Here is a 19,936-nt window from a genome sequence, read left to right on the forward strand (position 1 = left end):
TAGGAGTTTGCAATTGCTGTGAGCTGTGACACCACAGTGCTCTGCCTGGGATGACAGAATGAGACTCTGCCTCAAAAATAAATAAATAAATAAAAATGGACAATGAGGCCAATGCCAAGCCAATATGGGGCTTTGTTTAATCTGTTAAGAAATGGAACTTTGTATTTCTTGCCGGGCTTGAACAAAGAGGATGATAAGACAACAGTTGACCCAGCCAGCTGTGACCGGGTGGAGCTCAGGAAGGAAACAAGAGGAAGCAGAGTCAAGAAACACACAGCCCAGCGGCTTTGCTCAAGAGGTTCCTGAAAGTCCCACCTGATGATTTCTGCATTGACCATCCCTAACCGCAAAGGCGCCAGGAAGTACAGTCCTTTGGTGAGCATATCACCCCCTTGAATAAAATCAGGGCGTGTTACTGAGAGGGAAGAGAAAAACAGGTATTGGTTAGGAAATTAGTGGTCCCTTCTGTGGCTCTTTGCGTTGAGTTCTCTATCCTCACCAGAGAAAACAGACAGATATCTGACTTATGTAAAGGAGGAATGACATACAGCAGAGTCTGTAAGTTAGAGATCAAGTATTCAATTTGTAAAATCTTTCATTAGTCAATAACCTAACTTTTATTTTGTGGCAGCTTCATTTGAAATTATTATTCAACTTAAAAATAATATACCTACAATTAAAAATACAGAATCTGTAAGTATGTACAGCTGCCGAATTTCGCATATGCAATTTAGATACCGAAAAAATGTTGTTAAAAATCCTAATTTCGTCTTAAATGATAGTAATAAATCAAACTACATATTTATGAGCCTGCTGTCTCATAGATTCCTCCAAACAGGAATGTTCTGCTTCAAATTAAGCCTCAGACTTCTACAGGTTAGGTTAGAAGTGATAACAAATGTAGGAATCTTTGAATTGACTTTTAGTGCTCAGAGGATAGCTTTAAAAACTGGAGAATAATGGATGTAGCTGCTTTCAAGAATTTTTTTTTTCACAAGTCACAAAGACACATCATACATTAGAGGATATAGAGAATGCCAACATGAGGCCCTCTCTGAGATTATTTAGTGTGGCAGGAGAAAAGGAAGATAAACAAGAAACAGTGGTTTATTGGACCAAGAGAGAGAAGGGGCAGGGGAGTCAGAGGACGGACTGTTAACAGATGCTCTGCCTTTGCGCTTGAGTTTTGGGGGCAACAGTAAATGACCCGTGTAGATCATCATCATACAAGTTCAGGACTGGGTGGAAGCTTCGAAACTACCAAATTCAGCCTTTGCACTTTACTGAGAAAAATTTGGACCTAGAAAGACTGGGTCATCTTTCTAATGTTCCCCAACAAGTCTGTGGCCAACCTCAGACCAAAATATGGGTTTCCTAACTCATGGAGCAATAATCCTTCCACCAACATCCTCTCAGAATTTACAGAATTAGGAAGAGTCAGTATGCTGGACGTGTACTGTAATCTACCTCTACACTCATTGTGAAGTCATTCTGAAATTACAGTTTTCATAGAAAGGTAGGAGAAATTGGTTATGGTACCAATCTGTCCGGAGTGATTAATGAGAAAAATATATGACATCTTGTTTCACTGGGCTAAGACAGTGGGCTCCTTGGTACAAAAGGAAGAGGCGGAGAGGTTGTCAGGGTTTAACAGCTGGTGGGAACTTTTATCTTCTGATGGTGGTGACTTCTTTGTTACGATTTGCTTCAACTGCCTCCCACCTATGGCTCAGGTTCCCCTGAAACACCTGGGAACTCTCAGCTATGTAACCCTCAGCATAGGCTCTCCGGAAAAGCCAAACACTAGGTTAATCAACAAGTGACAGAAGGAGTAAGGTCTTCTGAAGGTTTCTCTTTAAAGGAGCAGAGGATCAAAGATTTCAGAGTGGATTAGTCTGAATGTGCTACAAATAATACAATGAGTCCTTCTTATTAATACATTTTCATCACTTGACGGCTTATAAATATGAGAAATGCAAGGAATCCTCCACTCAGCAGTTTCTCTGGGTAAACCTAGAAAGTGCAGACCTTGGCTTTGGGAATAGGAACAAGCCCCAGAACTGGCCTACTAAGTTGAGTTCCTTCATTTTGCAGGGTAGACTAGGAAGATTAGGAAGAACGGTAATAATCTCTGCTAAATCAAGAATACTACAACACAGACACCGTTCTCAAAATCATGGTACACGTGTTCAGCTGAAATATGTTTACAAATAAATTCACCTGAAAAGCCACTTATGAAGTCTCTCTAGTTACCCAGGGCCAGTCACTTTCTACAGTTTGATTCATGTATTTTTCTTTTTTCAAATAAAAATAACATTTGTTGTTTCTTATTATGAAAGCAGTATATGTTTAAGAGAAGAAAAATCAAGACATAAAATAGAAGAATATTTTGCCTGTAAATTATTACCCAGAGAACTACTTTCAAAACTCTTAAATAGGGTGGCACCTGTGGCTCAAAGGAGTAGGGGGCCAGCCCTATATACTGGAGGTGGCCAAAAAACTGCCAACCCCCCCCAAAACTCTTAAATATATTTGTGGGTCATTTTCTAAGAATATACATATGTTAACAAAATATAATACTACTGTGTCTATATGTTTGTTGTAATATTTTGTTACTTAATATACCATAAACTTTTTCATTATCAATATTTATCTACAAATATCATCTATTGTCTGACTGTAACAGAATATTTATAACATATTTAACTCATCTAAATTGTTGGATATTTAAGTGATTTCCTATTTACTTTATTATAAACAACACTGTAATGGACATCTTTTTTTTTTTTTTGAAACAGAGTCTCAACTCTGTTGCCCTGGGTAAGGTGCTGTAGCCTCATCATAGCTCACAGCAATCTCAAACTCCTAGGCTAAAAAGCAATCCTCTCGCCTCAGCCTCCCAAGTAGCTGGGACTACAGGTGCCTGCTATGACACCCACTTGGTTTTCCTATTTTTAGTAGAGATCAGGTCTCACTCTTGCTCAGGCTGGTCTTGAACTCCTGAGCTCAAGCAATCCACCCTCCCCGGGCTCCCAGGGTGCTAGGATTACAGGCGTGAGCCATTGTACCCAGCCTTGGACATCTTTATGGCTAAAACTTTTGCACATATCCTTCATTATTAATATTGCCCTAGTATAAATTCCTAGAAATAAAATTTGTAAGCATATTTATAAGAGATTAAAAACAAAACAAACATATTGCCAAACCACCACATAGACAGGGAATCATATACTTTAGTTTACTTGAGTTACTTGCTTGCTAAGTGCCCTGACCAGGGTAGCAATGCACAAAGAGACACCATATAGGCACAAGTGAGCAAGTGAGCTGGTGCAGCGGGGCAGAGGTGCTGATCTCCATCAGTCTAATGAACGCCAACTCAAGTAGATGAGCGTATTTACTAGATACTCCCCAGTTATACTTTCCCTTCTGGCTCTTTCTTTGGGACTTGATTTCTTTTCTCTGCACTCCCGCCCCTGGGTTAAGTACCCTCCTGTACACTTACCAGTATTCACAAAGGCATCCAGAAAACCTTTGCCCAATTTATGCTCCCAATTAGATGCAAGAACCAGTCTGCAGTCTGACATTTTAATGAAGTAACAGAAATTACATCCAAAGGTTGGGCAAAACCAACAAGTACCTGTACGACTAAAGAAAGTGGGATGTATTGTCAGACCACATATTTTCTTTAAAATGTTTTATTTATTCACATATATTCCACCTGATTCCAAAAAGGACTTACAGCAGGTTTTCCTTCTAAACATGTTTTCTAAATTGGATATTTTCACATTATTGAGACTGCCAACTTCTTTCCTAACATAAGGATAGTCTTCCATCATAACTGCCTGCTATTTTTGGAGAGTGAATGGCAAGGACATTGTTCTTACCCAGAAAAGAGGAAAAACATAGCTCATTATGATCACATAGCTTAGAAGACGCCCCCCAAACAGGGTGATCCGGAGTATACAATGCCAATCTCACAGAACACCAGGAAGAATTCAATTTCTAGGATGCAGAAAAGCTCCAAAGACTCACAAAAGGTCAAGCCTTTGGGCTATCCACTTCCTCTCTCTATACCTCCCCACTGGACTGTATGAGCTCAGAAGCCTGACATGCTGCCTTGTGAGGGCACACTGGGAAATGAAGGCGTTAGACCCTAAAACAGGGAGGAGGCCCAGAGCGGGGAAGGCAGGCCCAGCATCAGAGGAGGAGAGCTCTGCTGTCCTGTAACCACCCCTAAGGAAACACATGTCTCCTGTCTGGCTCATCCTCTTTCTCTTTCTTCCAGGGCTTCCCACTCTTTTTCCGTCATCTGCAGACTTTGCTGTGGCTCTGGTTCTGGCCTCCCACCCCACATATTGGGGCCTGGTTATTTTGGTCTCTGGCCTTTCTAAATTCTCATCTTTAGACTTATTTTCCACTTCTTGTCCACTGGCCAAAACCTTGCCCAAAAGCCCTTCTGTTTCAGGGCCTGGTGCTGGTGACGAGAGACATGTCCCAGATCCAGTGTTACACACCAAAGGGCAGGTAATGACAAGTCTGTGGTATGTGGCGAATAGACACTGGGAAGATAATTTATTTTGCACTATTTAAAAAAAAAGGGGGAGGGTGTCAAGAGCACATTGAGCAAAAGGCAAACAGTGATATTAAACATGGCATATTAAAAATATTATACCAAGTTTGGCCTATGCTCTAAACCAGTGATTTTCAACCAGTGTGCCCCAGCATACCGACGTGCAGTGAGAGGATCTTAGGTGTGCTGTGAAAATTTTTAAAGATCATTAATTAAATTACATTTGAATCTTTCAAAGCACAGTATTTTTTTATTCTTTTTTCGATGAACATAATTTTTTTTTTTTTTTTGAGACAGAGCCTCAAGCTGTTGCCCTAAGTATAGTGCCATGGCATCACAGCTCACAGCAACCTCCAACTCCTGGGCTTAAGCAATTCTCTTACCCCAGCTTCTCAAGTAGCTGGGACTACAGGCACCCGCCACAACGCCTAACTATTGCTATTTTTTGGTTGTAGTTGTCATTGTTGTTTGGCAGCCCGGGCTGGATTCGAACCTGCCAGCTCTGGTGTATGTGGCTGGTGCCTTAGTCGCTTGAGCTACAGATGCTGAGCCTGATCAACGTAATTTAAGTGTGCTGTGGGACTTCGACTATAGGTTCGCGTGTGCGCTGTGAGATAAAAAAGGTTGAAAAACACTGCATTAAATGCTTTCAAATGCCACCATTTTGAAGGAAAAGGGTCATTTCACTGTGTAACCTGAGACTTTCTGTGATTTCAAGATAATCTCAAGAAAAACACAGTTTATCCTCTGAACCAGCAGTACACCCAGGCAGTGAGGGCCAAACTCACAAGAAGACTCATCTGACCAACAGAAAACATCATGCTGATGTTTCCCCCAGACCTACATCTTATGCTCAGCACTCCACAGTTTACTGAGCCCTTTCAGATAATTATTTTATTTGACCCTCACAACTTAGTAAGTTAAATGTAGCTAGTCCCATTACACAGATGAGTTTACGTGATGCACCTGAGCCATCCAGCAGTTAGTTCAGGGATCAAGCATGTGGGCAATAAAGTCAGACTTTCCTGGTCCAAATCCATGCCCCACCTATAGTTAATTGTGTGATCTCGGGCATGTTCTTAACGTCTCTCTGCCCCTGTGTCTACCTCCATAAAACACAGACAAATGATAACACTACTCACCTCACAGGGCTGTCGTGGGGATTGCCTGGGTTAAAGCAGTTACAGAATTAAGAAGTTAGTCTGCACTCAAGGAGGCCGAAGCAGTGGATTGCCTCAGCTCATGAGTTCGAGACCAGACTGAGCTATAGCAAGACCTCCATCTCTAAAAATAGCTGAGTGTTATGGTGGACGCCTGTAATCCCAGCTACTCAGGAGGCAAGAGAATTGCTTGACCCCAAGAGTCTGAGGTTGCTGTGAGCTATGACTCCATAGCACTCGACTGGGGGAGACAAAGCAAAGCAGGGGAAACTCAGTCTGAACAAGAACATAGTCAGCATTAGAACCAACAGTTACAGACTGCCACAGGGAGACTCTGTTACCAAAAAAAAAGTCAGACTGCCAATGACACACAAATGCACACAGTAAGCACTTAAGAAATGTAGCAAGACTCGAGAATTCCCTGCGCTAAGTATTTTAAGGCCGTCGGAGCTATCCTAACAATTACATTGCTTCTGCGATTCATAATTTTTATTAGTAGAGAAATTAGGTGTTTCTCAAAAAAGCAAAACACAAGATGAAAGGAAACCTGGAATTGGATATAATGACTCAAAAATGAAGAACAAGGGCAAAAGTTCAAGTGCGCCTTCTTAAAAGAACCCCATTTATTTTTGTTTACAGAAAACTGTACATGCTTTAAGTATTTTCAGCCATTTTGGAGCACAATGAAAGGTCAAGCTAAGTGGAAGTAATATTTGTGTAACCCATGGTGACCGTCAGGGAGTCTGTTCCCATGGCCGGGTCCTTGATGGGGACAATGTGGCATTTCTCTGGAGGAACGCTCCATAAGAAAGGGCTGAGCCTCCCTGGCCCTCCCCCTCCAGCTGCACCCACTCCACATGAGCTTTCTGGAAGGACTGGAAAGCAAGGATGCAGCTGGCAACTCTGGAGCGGCCCAGAAAAGAGCAATTTACCCAGGGAAGAGGGTGGTGGAAACTTGGCAGAGGAACATCCCCAGGACATGCTGCCTTGTTTCTGGTCCCTTGTAGCAGGGGTGAGCAAAAAAGAGGCTGCAGTGAGGAAAATGTTGGGGGAACAAAGAGAGACCCACCAGGACAGGAGATTTGCAGGAAAAAAACACAGGTAGCCAGAAGAACTGGAAAGCAGGCACCAGCCTCAAGAAGATACAAAGCTAGCAAGCGTGGAGGGCGTCAAAGAGATGGCAGAGAGCTTCTGCAGGCACAGCTCATGTCAGAGGACAAAACAGAGGCCACACAAGACCAGGAACTAGTGACTTCCCAGTCCTTTCCTAGTGTTGACGAAGGAGTGGGAAGACAGCCAGAAAGGGGCTGTTAGTCATCTGCTGTGGACTGTAAATGTGACATAGGTCGAGGTTCCTTCCTAGAAAGCACACCTTCCTAAAGTGTCACGTGAAGCATCATGTGAAGGCACGAGTGTCGTCCGGAGCACTCAGGAGTCAAGTGCAGTCGGCAAGAACTCAGCTAAGGACCTCAGAGCACCTCTGACACAAGGGTCACATGCGGAAAAGGAAAACTCACTCTGAACAAGAATATATTCAGCTTTAGAACCAAAAGTTACAGACTGCCATTCAGCCCAGAAGTTCTGCGTGTCACAACGGAAAAATAACAGCAACCCATTACTTTCCATTTGGATAGCAGGTTCAAGTTTACAAAGAATTTTATTAGAGCGATCTTCTAGTCTTTTTCATGCCCCAACAAGACACATTCTTCATATTATTTCCGAAAGTTCATAAGAATTGACTTTATGTTACTGCCAACATGCTTTGTAAATCTATAAATACTAGACATAGAATTTTATCTATGAATGGTATACATAAAAAGCAAATGGCAGGTTTTAGGTACTGAATTGATTCTGAAATATCTACTTCTATTCTAGAATGACTAATTAAATATAATTTATGTTAACTAAACCAGGTGTAAACATTTCGAGACGCTGCATAGACCATTAAACATATCTCATTAAGAAGTTACTATATTTCCAAGCCCTCAGACATTCTAAGGGGTACTATAGTTGAATAATTATTTTCAAAAGGAATGTGTTAAAGAACATCCCTTAAGGGTCTTTAAAAAACAGCTCTTAAAAGCATAAACAGGAAGTATGCTGTAAGGTTATGAAGAATGGTGGGATAAAAATGAGTGTGGCCTATTTCCATAGAAAAGCTTGAAGAAAAGAGAAAAGCCAAAATTACTTTCAACTTGCCGAGTTAAAATGAGCTGGGTTTTTTATTTGTTTGCTTGTTTGTTTTGTTTTGTTTTGTTCTGTTTTTGAGATAGAGTCTCACTCTGTCACACTGGGTAGAGTGCTGGGGCATCACAGCTCACAGCAACCTCAAACTCTTAGGCTTGAGCAATCCTCTTGCCTCAGTCTCCAGAGTAGCTGGGACTCCAGGTGTAAGTCACCATACCTGACTAGTTATTTTATTTTATTTTCTTAATTCTTTCCTAAGCTAAACTGATTGTTTTGTTTGTTTTGTTTTGTTTTGCAGTTCTTTTTTTTTGGCCAGAGACAGGCTCAAACCCACCACCCCTGGTATTTGGGGCCAGAGCCCTACTCCTTGAGCCACAGGCACTGGCCCTAGTTTTTTTATTTTTTAGTAGAGACAGGGTCTCACTGTTTGTTGCTTAGACTCATCTTGAACTCCTGAGCTCAAGCAATTCACCCACCAAGGCCTCAAAGAGGGCTAGGATTATAGGCATGAGCCATTGTGCCCAGCTAACACGAACTGTTATTTCATAAGGCAAGTGTCTTATTTGCTGTTTGCCCTATATACAATAATATGTGTTGTTGAAACTCGATGGTTCACATTAGAATTTTTTTTATTTAGGAAAAAAGGGAAATTGTAAACCCTAAGGAACAGTTTTCTGGTTAACATAGTTCGGCACACCTGAAGAGTGATGTGTAGTTTGTACCTAAATCTTCATTAAGTGCTCCATCTTTAAGGTACAAAGATAACACTTCTGACTCACAGAAGCGTCAGAAGGGCATTTGCTTTGAGGTTCTCTTTCTCTCTTTCTTTCAGTTTTGATGATAAACTTGTGCTGATCCACCTCTTTGGGTCATCTGGTTTCCAACGTGACTGACAGTGCACATTTGGGAGACAGCTGCCTGGCTTTGGGAGAGAAGCTGCAGCTTGGAGAAGAGGGGAAGTGAAGCAGAGAGATACCTCTTGGCCTCGGCACGAGTGCTAACCGACTGATGTGTTAACAGCAAAATTCTATCAAGTAGACATTGATACTGTGGGTATGGCAAGAACTCTGCAAATCTACATGTATTAGGAAAAGCCATGATGAGATGAATCTTTTCATTGGATGTGCTAACTTCTGGAGTAAATAAACCCTTCTGGAAGATTGTATCAATTCCTTCAATACCACTGGGTTTTCAGATTGTTCCAGGCTTTGGTTTCTCCCAGGTGTCCTCAAACTAGGGCCCACGGGCCACCAAGGACATTTATCTGGCCCGCCAGGTGTTTTTGCCACCACTGCCTGTCCTGCTTAGCAGCCGACTGGTCCCGAGGCCCACAGTCCGGCCCTCCAATGGTCTGAGGGGCAGTGAACTGGCCCCCTGTCTAAAGAGTTTGAGGACCCCTGAGTCTAAGCCCTTAGTACACATCACAGCACTGCCCTCGTTTAGGTCTTTTGTAGCCCTTCTCACTAGCTGTGACTATGGTGTTTATTCACTTGGTTACTTGTTTCTTCATTGTATGGCTCCCCTACTATAATGTAAACTCCATGTATTGGAGGAACCCAATCTACTAAAGTTGGCTGCTGATTCCTTCATTAGAGTTGATCTGGTCCAGAGTATATCTGGCCTGATAAATTAATTTGCCAATACACAGATCACAGAAAGATCTACCTGAATTTATTTGATTAGCCAACAAATACTAATTGAACATCTCTTACGTAGCAGGCAGTGGGCACAGCACCGGGAATGCCGGTGAACAAAGTAGAACTTAGTTGGTGACCTGCCATGGGGCTAGCACAATGATCGATCTTGCTAAATCTTTCAGCTCATCATAGAGAAGGGAAGAGAGGCCAACAGATTGTTAATCACAGAGTGAGCAAGCTCTTTGAGGACAAAGACCCATCTCTCCGACTTTTTTGATTTTATCTCCCTAACTCTCTGCTGCTCTAGGTAAGTGGTGCGTACCTCTTAATTGGCTTCCAGTACCCTCTTCAAGCTCTCTTTTCCAAAGTTTTGCAAAAGTCTTATAAACAATTTTGCTATCCCAGAAAATGTTAATGCGCAGGTATCTCTTTGAAAGGAAAGGAAAATTCCTTTGAGTTTTTTTTTTTTTTTTTCAGTAACAAGGAATGCAATTAGGCCTATACTTGGCACTCTGTCAGTTCCCATAGCCAAGAAATCTGAGGGGTAGGAGAACAAAGCTACCAGGATGCTTTGCTATTGACTATAGCTGGCTCAAAGTTCAAGGGTTAAAGCCTGAGAATGTTTTACCCCTTTACTTTAATTTCCCACATAACTATAATAACTTCCAAATACCAAAGCTTAGAGGATGCAGAATGCAAAATCCTCTCCATTACTTTATTGGAAAATTTCATATGCTATGATTTATTGCTAATGCTAGTCTTTCAAAGCATTAGTCCAGACACCTGCAAACCTTCAGACAACAGCTGCCAATAGAAGTTTAACATTTCATGGGGTAGTGCTTAAAATCTGACAAATAATAAGTCATCCTCGTCACCAGTGAGAGGCCCTGGGCTGATAATATATTGAGAGCTGGTTAAAAAGTATGAACTATAGATTACACTATAACTCAGCACTTTGGAAAATGGAGGCTAAGTGAAATAATGATCGTTATTACCATATCTGTTTCTTCAGCACTATGCATTCTCTAAGAAAGAAATTTTCTTTTCACAGAAAGAAAATTTTACTGAGAGTGAACAATACAAAATTCAGTTATTTCATATGTATATGTGCTTGAAAAATAAAGAATTTCAGCATTCCTCATAGCCTTATAATGAATGATCCAAAGGAAATAGAACAGTAACTATTTACAACTTGTCAGGAACAATATTGAAAGCAATGTTTAACTTGTTTTGGAAGATATTCATTGATTTTTTCCAGACATATGAATGTTTAAATCATTTCCATTCTTGAAATATTCTAACTAAGTTCTTGAGTTAGGGTAGAATAAATGCTACGTATCAGATACATATTTGGTGTGAGGAAGGGCAGTATGCGTCCATTTAGAAATGGCTGCAATATATTCAAATACACTTTAATCGGGTCACAAGAGAAAAAAATTAAAGTTCTTTAGTGGTGTGATGAATTGCCTATAGTATGTAGACTCTTTTGCACATTTTAATTATTCACAGTAAGTGACATAGCAGTGGCATCCAAGATACATTCATCACACGTGTTTTGAACCCAAAATATATTTGGTTGTTTATTTACAATTCATATATATGCTATTGAATTAATATGTTATATACTTTATAAAACATGAACAAAAATAGAAAAGAAAGATGACGGAATTGATGTAATGTTTGCTAATCCCCATACCTCAATGTCAAAACACACAGGATGAGGCTCAAGATTAATTACAGTGGTTTTAAACCCATATGTCTTCCACCTTCATTTAAAATTGTGATCTATTCTTCATATGAAAGTGTGAGTGATTGTAAATTGGTTTCATAATAGTACTCAGTACATTGGATACTTTTTCCTCCATTCTTGAGATACTTTACTAAGTAGGATATGTTCCAGCTCCATCCATATAAACATAAAAGAGGGAAAGTCTCTATCTTTTTTTAAGGCTGCATAATAGTCCATGGTGTACATATACCACAATTTATTAATCCATTCATGGGTCGATGGGCACTCCATGACTTGGCTATTATGAATTGAGCTGCAATGAATGATCTGGTGCAAATATCTTTGTTATAAAGTGATTTTTTTGTCTTTTGGATATACACCTAGTAGAGAAATATACACCAGGATCGAACAGCAGGTCTACTTTTAGATCCCTGAGTATTCTCCATACTTCTTTCCAAAAGGGATGTATTAGCTTGCATTCCCACCAGCAGTACAGAAGTGTTCCCTTTTTTCCACATTCACGCCAAAATTCGTAGTTTAGGGACTTTGTTATGTGAGCCACTCTTACTGGAGTTAGATGATATCTCAAAGTGCTTTTGATTTGCACTGATGATTAAAGATGATGAGCATTTTTTCATGTGTCTGTCTACTAAGTATAGAGTAAATGTCTTAACACAATAATTAAGTAAATAAAGTGAGGGATATATTAACCAGTACGATGTAAGCATTCCAAATGGCATATGAAATCAGCACATTGTACCCCATAAATGCATTAATGTATACATGATCTACCTCTTTATGATTTAATTTCAAAAATGAAAGAAAATAAAATTGTGGTGGCAAGCTTCTCGCCAAATTTGATTCAGTGGTGACCATCATTGCCTCATAATATGGCTGACGAAGAGTTCGGGCAATGCTTTTTTATTTTCTTGTTGCTTACAATATTAAAATTATCTTTACTTGGCTGGGCCTGGTGGCTCATGTCTGTAATCCTAGCACTTTGGGTGGATTACTTGAGCTCAGGAGTTCGAGACCAGCCTGACTAAAAGTAAGACCACTATCTCTGCTAAAAAGAGGGAAAAAAAAATCATTAGCTGGGCATTGTGGCAGGCATCTGTAGTCCCAGCTACTCGGGAGGCTGAAGGAGGAGGATCACTTGAACCCAGGACTTTGAGGTTGCTGTGAGTTGGGCTGATGCCACAACACTCTAGCCTAGGCAACAGAGTGAGACTCTGTCTCCAAAAAAAAAAATTGTCTTCAATTTATGATAATTCTTTGTAGAATCTGCTAAGTTTGTGAAGGTTTATTAACACTAAAAACATAGGATTCGTAAATCTAGTTACCCAGGCATAATACATTTCACAAAATAACCAAGGGGAAGCCCCTGGTTTGTGCGTCCCATTCCTCCTCACCTGTCCTCCAGGTAATACCTGACCACCCTGACACGTGGACTCAAGATGGTGCCAATGTCAACACAGTCACCATCAATCATCATACTGTTTACTGACGACAAAATAAAGGTAAAGGCAATTTCCAATCAATTTCTTTTCCCACCCAAATGAATTGTCTCAAGAGCTCCCTGGGTGCATATCCCACTTTGGAGACCACTATGCCATTCAGTAAAGCAGTAGTTTACTGCTAAGAGCCAGTTACACTCACAGAACTCTCTAGACCTAAAACTAGCAAGACAAGGGATGAACTAGCTCAGCCCAAAGAGATAGTTAATGCATGTGTTGTTCTTTTTAATTCTTACAATTAATAACTATAATTCATAAATAGGAAGGTGAATTAAAAAACTCGTGTTTGGCTGTATACTGCCCGGGGCAATACCTGCCCTGTCACAATATCCAATACTGCCAGCCCCCCAGCAGCCCTCCAGGCCCTTTCTTTTCCCTATTGTAGAGGTGACCACTATCCTGATACCTGATTCTTACAGTAGTAAGTTCCTTGCTTTTCTTTATAGTTTCAGCCCCTTTTGTATGCACACCTTAGCAATAGAGTTTAATCTGTTTCCAGACTTCTTATAAATATAATAGGACCTCTGCGTATTCTTTTGTATTTTCTTTCTTTGAATGCTATGTCTGTGTTTTAGCTCTAGTCCATTTTTCCCTGCCGTAGAGTATTCCAACATAGTACACCACAGTTCATTCATTCAACCTACTATTTATAGAGACCACGTTCACATCTCTGAATGTATATGTATATAGATTTCTCTAGAATAGACACACGCACACACACACAAACACACACACACACAAGTAGCTAACTTATTCTTTTTAAAAAAGAGAAAGTAGCCTAAGGGAAATTAATTCCAATGCATCTCTTGGCAGTTAATTTTAATATTAACTAACTCTTATGTAGCCATGAGGAAAGTTCCTTAAATTACTACATTTACCTTTAGTAGACTTTCACTTCTGCATATTCACTAAATCTGAACTATGACATTAAATGCATTTTAGTCCGGTAAAAACAGTTTGAAAATTCCAATGAATTTACTGAAACCTATTTCTCCCATCTCTTTTTTCTCCGTCTCGCACTGTATCGCTCTCTCTCTCTCTCCACACACACACACTTTTAAAAATATATTATAATCACATTTTTCAATTGGAAGAAAAGCAGAGTATATATAATCACATTTTTCCTCTTAATGAGGAAATAAATTATATAAATGGAGAGAACAAAATGTTCATTTAAATTTTAAAGCAATTTTGCACCAAAAGAGTTTCAAGTTAATACCGATCAAGTCTGGGAAGCCAAAAATGTTATTTCTGTAACCAAACTAAGGAGCACAAGCACAAATGATGGGGATTAATTTCAAATTCAGCCTCCAGTGTTTTCATTCCCACTCTGAGTGTTCTCCAAATGGAGTGCGGAAATGAAACATACTTAGATAACAATACTGTGGCACCAACAAAATGTGCTCAGTGGTCCGCCCTTGTCTTACTGGCACCACATACTATAACTAACATTTATGACTGTGCCAGGCACTTCGCACACACCAACTCGCACGTACAATAATCACACTAGCTTGTCGGATCATGAAAACAACCCAGTGAGCTAGGTGCGATCATTCTCCCCATTTTACAAGAAAGGGAGGCACAGAGAGGGAAGGTAATTTGCCCAAGGTCCCAAGGCTATCAGGACTTGATTTGGAATTCACAACCATTCCTCCTGCAGCTTCAGTCTATGTTCTCTACACCACCTTGAAAAATGTCAGTTTTGTTGTTAGCATTACTATTTTTGTTTTGATAACAGCGAGAATAATTCTTTAGGACCAAATGAGTGAATCACAGGGGGACAAAAATCTATGTATATTTGTTTTGATTTGTGAGAAATGTGTGAAAATGATTATAACCAAGCAACTCTCTAATTCTGGGAGAACTAATTAAGAAATGAATTAAGGGATTCAATAGGTACCCAAATTAGTCATTAGAACTCGAAGATCTGTGAGTTCTGGTCTAAATCCAGCTTTGGCACTTGCATCCAAAATAAACATGACCAGATAGGTGCCAGAGCTCACAATTAAAATGGATTTATATGGCTTCTGTGTCCACATGGGACCGGCCTCTTCCTAATTGAATTCAGACACCTCTTCAGTTAGTGTGGGTTTCATTTACCATCGTCCCAGTCTTTCCTAACTGCTGGCAATAGGATTATGCGGAGGGAGAAATCATTTCAATCAGTGATGTCTGCAGCACAAGCATAAAAAGATAAAAGTAAAGCCTCTGAGCTGTAATTAGAAAATTCCTTAAGTGTGCTCATGTGGCATATGCTTCAGACGGCTACAGCCTGGCAAGACTGGTTGCAGAAGGGCTGTCTAATGTCACCATTCGGCCCAACATGCGATTCATCTTTTGCAGGCCAAAACATTCCTGCTTTTTATTTCTAATATGATTAGTGACAGACAGCTGGAGGCATCTTATTCTCCTGACAAAAATATGATCAGAATTGTTTTCAATTGGTACATCTTTCCATCAAGCTGTTGCCTTCCAGCAGAATAATCAGAGTTTCTGATTATTTGGTCTACGTTTCAAGAAAACAGGAATTGATTGCGCCCTTGCTTGTCTGATGGGTAGGAAGCTGCCAGAATTTACATAGTAACTCTTCAGTGGCCTAACCCAAAAGAAGCTAAGCAGAGTGTCTATGGGTGTGTGTGTGTGCATTTGCACACGAGCATGCTAGTTTGTATTTGGCAATGAGAGAGAGAGAGAGAGAGGGAGAGAGAGAGAATCCACCAGCTGTTTTCATAATAATTCTCTATAAACAACTACAAAGAAAAGTGTTTTCTATGGTGATTCAGATAGGAGGAGGTAAAATAGTCTATTCCATCCATGGAAAACAACCAATGTTAATGGCTCCTTAAAAAGTTACAGTCACCTTCTGACCACTAAAGGTTTGGGTTTATGGAGAAAGAATCAAATTTATATGAACAGTAACAGAAATATCCAGGAGGCCATAAGACCTCATTAATTTGCACTACCTCCATTTGGAATTTATGATCATTTGACAGGGTCTGGCCCAAGGATGACCTTTTCACAAGGGATATACGGCTTGTTAAGAAAATTAATTTAAACAAGACTGCTGGAGGGAAAAATAAAAATATTTTAAGGACAAGTATGAACAACATGCTTGCTGTCCAGCAGATGCTTTCAAAATATCCACGCAAATACCAGTAACTGCTGCTAACAGTAACAGTCACCGTTTTATCGAACGTCAATCTTGTGTAGATCAACTTTACGTACATGAGCTTGACGCATCTGAACAATTGTGCAAGGTGGGCATAATAATCCCCCCTTAGAGAGGACGAAAATGAGGCTCAGAGAAGTGAGTGGCCTGTGAGGACAGCACAGCAGGCAGCACGCAGAGCCAGGCCGCCTGGGAAGTCTGGGCCCTCCACTCCCCTCAGGGCTGACCGAGAGCTGCTGATTCCAAGTCAGGCCTCCAGAGTCACCAGAGCACATTCCTCAACAGCAGGGAGGACAATCACCAAATGACTATCACGGTGGCTCAGGAAAGCCAGGCAGTCTGGCTCTACAGCCCACCATTACTAACCATAATTCTTCCCTAAATCCCAAGAATGTCTGTTTGTTTGTTTTGGTACTTCAAAATCCTTTCCATGCATGAAATTGCCCTGAAGATACCTACAGAACCACCAATGTATAGAGTGTGGGTGGGGAAGGAGTCCTCAGGCCCAGGGGAGGAGAACCTCGATCTACACTGTGATGCTGGCCCTGGGAGATGGCTGAACCCAAAGGCTGTGACAAGGCCCCCAGCTGTCAGCTGCAGGGACAGCTGGCAGCGCAGGCAGAGGAGGATGCAGAGAAGGAAGACCCATCTCTACTCACCTGGGAATCCACAGAGAGGCTCCGGGAAGCAGCCTGGGTCGGAAGTGTTCTAGGAAAAAGGAGATTCGGGAGGTCAGGCGGATCTCGCAGCAGAGCCACCCCACCCATTCCCCTTGGCATCCACACCCAGACACAGGGTCTGAGCCTGGTGCACAGGGAGTTAGACCTCACCCATGGCTTAATGACCATGCGACCTTGGGTAGGTGGAATAGCCTCTCTGTGCCTCAGTTTCCTTGACAGTAAAATGAGGATAATAACTACCTTCCTCACAAAGTTGTTGACTGGATGGGACATAACATGTGCGATGCCGTTAGCACACTGCCCAGCATCTGACAGTGATATTTAATAACAATAGTGCTTAGCTAACATTTACTGCTTGCTCAGAAAGCGCCTAGCATCACTGTAGGGCTTCACGCAGGCTAACTCCTTCAATACGCAGAGGTAGCACTGGTATCGCTGGCATTTACAGATGCCAGAAAATGAGGCACAGAGGGGTCAAATCAGCTGTCACTCGAAAATATGCCAGGGTCGGGGGCAGAGCTGGGATTCTAACTGTGGCAATCTGGCCCCAGAGCCTGGGCTGTTCACCACAACAATACCTGTCCAGTTTATTAAAAATGTTAGCTATTGTTGTTATGGTATTCTCCTCTCTTAAGAGAGAGCTTGTAAGGGACACACAACCCCACATAAGTCACCATCTGGCCAGTAACCATCCAGGCAAAGAGAAGGGTGCCATCGTCATAAGTCAACCAACCACTCACTCACTTGCCCAGCATTTCAAGTGTTTCTTAAGAATCCCTACGTCTCCAAAGCTTTACTGAGCACTCTGTGACGGTTCAAATGCCCTGGTCACTGATGACAGAGTCAGAAGATCACCCTCTATGACTGGAGACCAGCAGTGAGGGATATGCTGGCAGGACGGGACAGGGCCCCCGGGAATGAGACGCTGTGCCTGGCTCTGGCATCAGCTCTCTGGGTGGCCTTCTCCAAGTCAGCCAACCTCTCTGGGTTTCTTCTTTAAATGAGAGGACTGACCTGGCAATCCTGACATTCTAATCTACACCTCTGACTTTCCTTCAGACTAACTTTTTCTCCCAAGGTCCATTTTTGGGAGACTATCTTGTAACCCCTAATTGATCCAACAAACCTTGCCTGAACATGTGCCAGGCACGGTGATTGCTGCCCAGGATCTCAACAGGGGGTGCAGCCTGCACCTCGTAATTAGCTCTGTAAAACTGGATAAATTCTCAGCACATGAAATCGTGGCAATCAGGGGGCGAGGGAAGCCGACCTGAGGACAACTGCACACACTCAGCCTCCCCCAGTCCGCACCAATCCCCAATCCTGGGACCCCAGTCTGGGAGGGAGCAGGGTGTCATGCTAAGCTGATGGGGAGTATAAAAATGTGAAAAATGAGGCAGAAACCAAACAACTCATGGGCTGTTTGGGCCCCAAGTTAGATTTGTTTTCTACACGTTAATAGCGTTGCAGGCAAAAAGCTGAAGAGACAAGAACTCGGCTGGTATTGAACCACTCGGCTTCCTGGACATGTACACCCGTGCCACGCTTTAAACCAGTGGTTCTCAGCCTTCCTAGTGCCGCAGTGAATTTTCATTGTTAAAAAGGGGTCGCGCCCCACAGGTTGAGAACGGCTGCTTTAAGCTAATAGAAAGCTTTTCTTCTCCCTGTGTGTGTGTGTGTGTGCGCGCGAGCGTGTATGTGCCTGCGTCTCTGGGAAATGCTTACTTCCACACATGATGCTACTGACTGTATTTAACGGTCACCCTTAGGTAGCTTTGCTTTCACAAAAACTCCTTGGAGGAGGATAATTTAGTGAGTGTCACACTTCTATTAAAAAGGAATTGATTTCAAAATATGCTTTTCAGATTTTGACAAAAACAATTTCCTGATTTGCTTTATGTACCACAAAAGGCAAACACTGTCAGGTTGACAAAGTAACAAATAGCCTGAGTTGTCAAATGAGATATTAAACGGTGATGGATTTAATTTTTAATAAAGACTTTTAAACATACCCCCAAATATCCATCAATCTTTGACACTGGAAGAAACAGCCTTTGGGGTAACCCCATCTCCCACTGCAACAGAAGTCAGCACAAGATATTTATGGTTCTTAGAAAGGACAATGATGAGATCTTTTACAGAATGATTAAATGTTTGCAGCGTATGTGTTTAGAAGGCACACAATGGTCAAACATGTCACTTTGCTATGTTTCTACCCAAGTACTCCATGCATGAGAGTCTATAGAAAATTTGGTTCTTAAATTGCCTTGGAAAGGGATTCTAAAAATGTTTTATGCAATGGTAACTTTGCCAGAATATGTGCATAAGCCTCAAAGATGACAACTTTGAGGTGCAAGCCTCATTTGGATACATAAATTATAGTTTTGTTTAGCCTAGAAAGAAAAAAAATAGAAATTTTAGTAGTGGTTATCCTTAGGGTAAAGGATCACATGTGATTTTCTTCTTTTTTTATAACTTTCCAAACTTTCTAGGAGTGTGTCTTAAGCATTTGAATTTTTTTCCTCCTATCTAATGATATGGAAAATAGCCTCATATACGAAGAAGTGCAAAGGCTTTGGAATCAGACAAATGGGTACAAATCCCAGTTGTACCCTTTCTACCTCAGCACCCTTTTTAAGTTATTCTGTAGCTCTGTAAAATGGGAGTAATAACAGGGACATTGAAGCATTATTTTGCCTAGCAGAGGTGAGAGATATTTTAAGAACTCAGCACAGAGTGGGAGGTGATGAATGGGAGTCACTCCTGTACTTAAAGAACGCAGAGATAACAGATTAGGCTTTTCTGATAACTAACAGTAAATCTGTCAGTGTTCATAAACTGATCCTTCAGTTTGTTTGTTTATAGAAATACTGAGTTTGTTAACAGATAATTTCCGGAAATCTTCGAACAGGTAAAAGTCCAGAAAAAGGGTAAGTAGAATGGGCTTCTACCCCATCCTCCTTACCATTTATTAGATTCTTTGGTTTACCTGTGCCTGTTACTTTACTCACTGGGACTTGCTCAGAAATCCTCTGGGTGGGGCAGGAGCTGGGAGAAGGACTAACGCAGATCTATTTGGAGATGGAGAAAGAAACCACAGCTCCCACAGTCAAGGTCTCTTCCATGGTGCCATTTCTCATGATTAAAGCAAGCAAAATAAATCATGGAATTGCTTAAATGAGGGGTAAGGGACAAGATTATAGATTCTCTGGCTTTTCCCTTTTTTTTAATGGTAGCTATGTTGATATTTTCATCCTGTTCATCTGAAGGTAGTTCAATCAGTTAGG

The 19,936-nt window shown here is 41.3% G+C and overlaps 1 protein-coding gene across 5 annotated transcripts in view; it reads right to left on the reverse strand.

The window, feature by feature from the left end:
• Positions 1–19,936, reverse strand: part of SPATS2L (spermatogenesis associated serine rich 2 like) — a 167,702-nt gene that overhangs the window by 128,761 nt on the left and 19,005 nt on the right. For all 5 annotated transcript variants that reach the window (XM_012802228.2, XM_003785045.3, XM_012802227.2 and 2 more), the window contains exon 2: positions 16,629–16,677. The gene's annotated coding sequence lies outside the window, so the exon portion shown is untranslated. The remainder of the gene's footprint in view (positions 1–16,628; positions 16,678–19,936) is intronic.

The sequence above is a fragment of the Otolemur garnettii genome, unplaced genomic scaffold (assembly GCF_000181295.1).
Source record: "Otolemur garnettii isolate 467f Iridium unplaced genomic scaffold, OtoGar3 scaffold00013, whole genome shotgun sequence".
Classification (NCBI taxonomy): domain Eukaryota; kingdom Metazoa; phylum Chordata; class Mammalia; order Primates; family Galagidae; genus Otolemur; species Otolemur garnettii.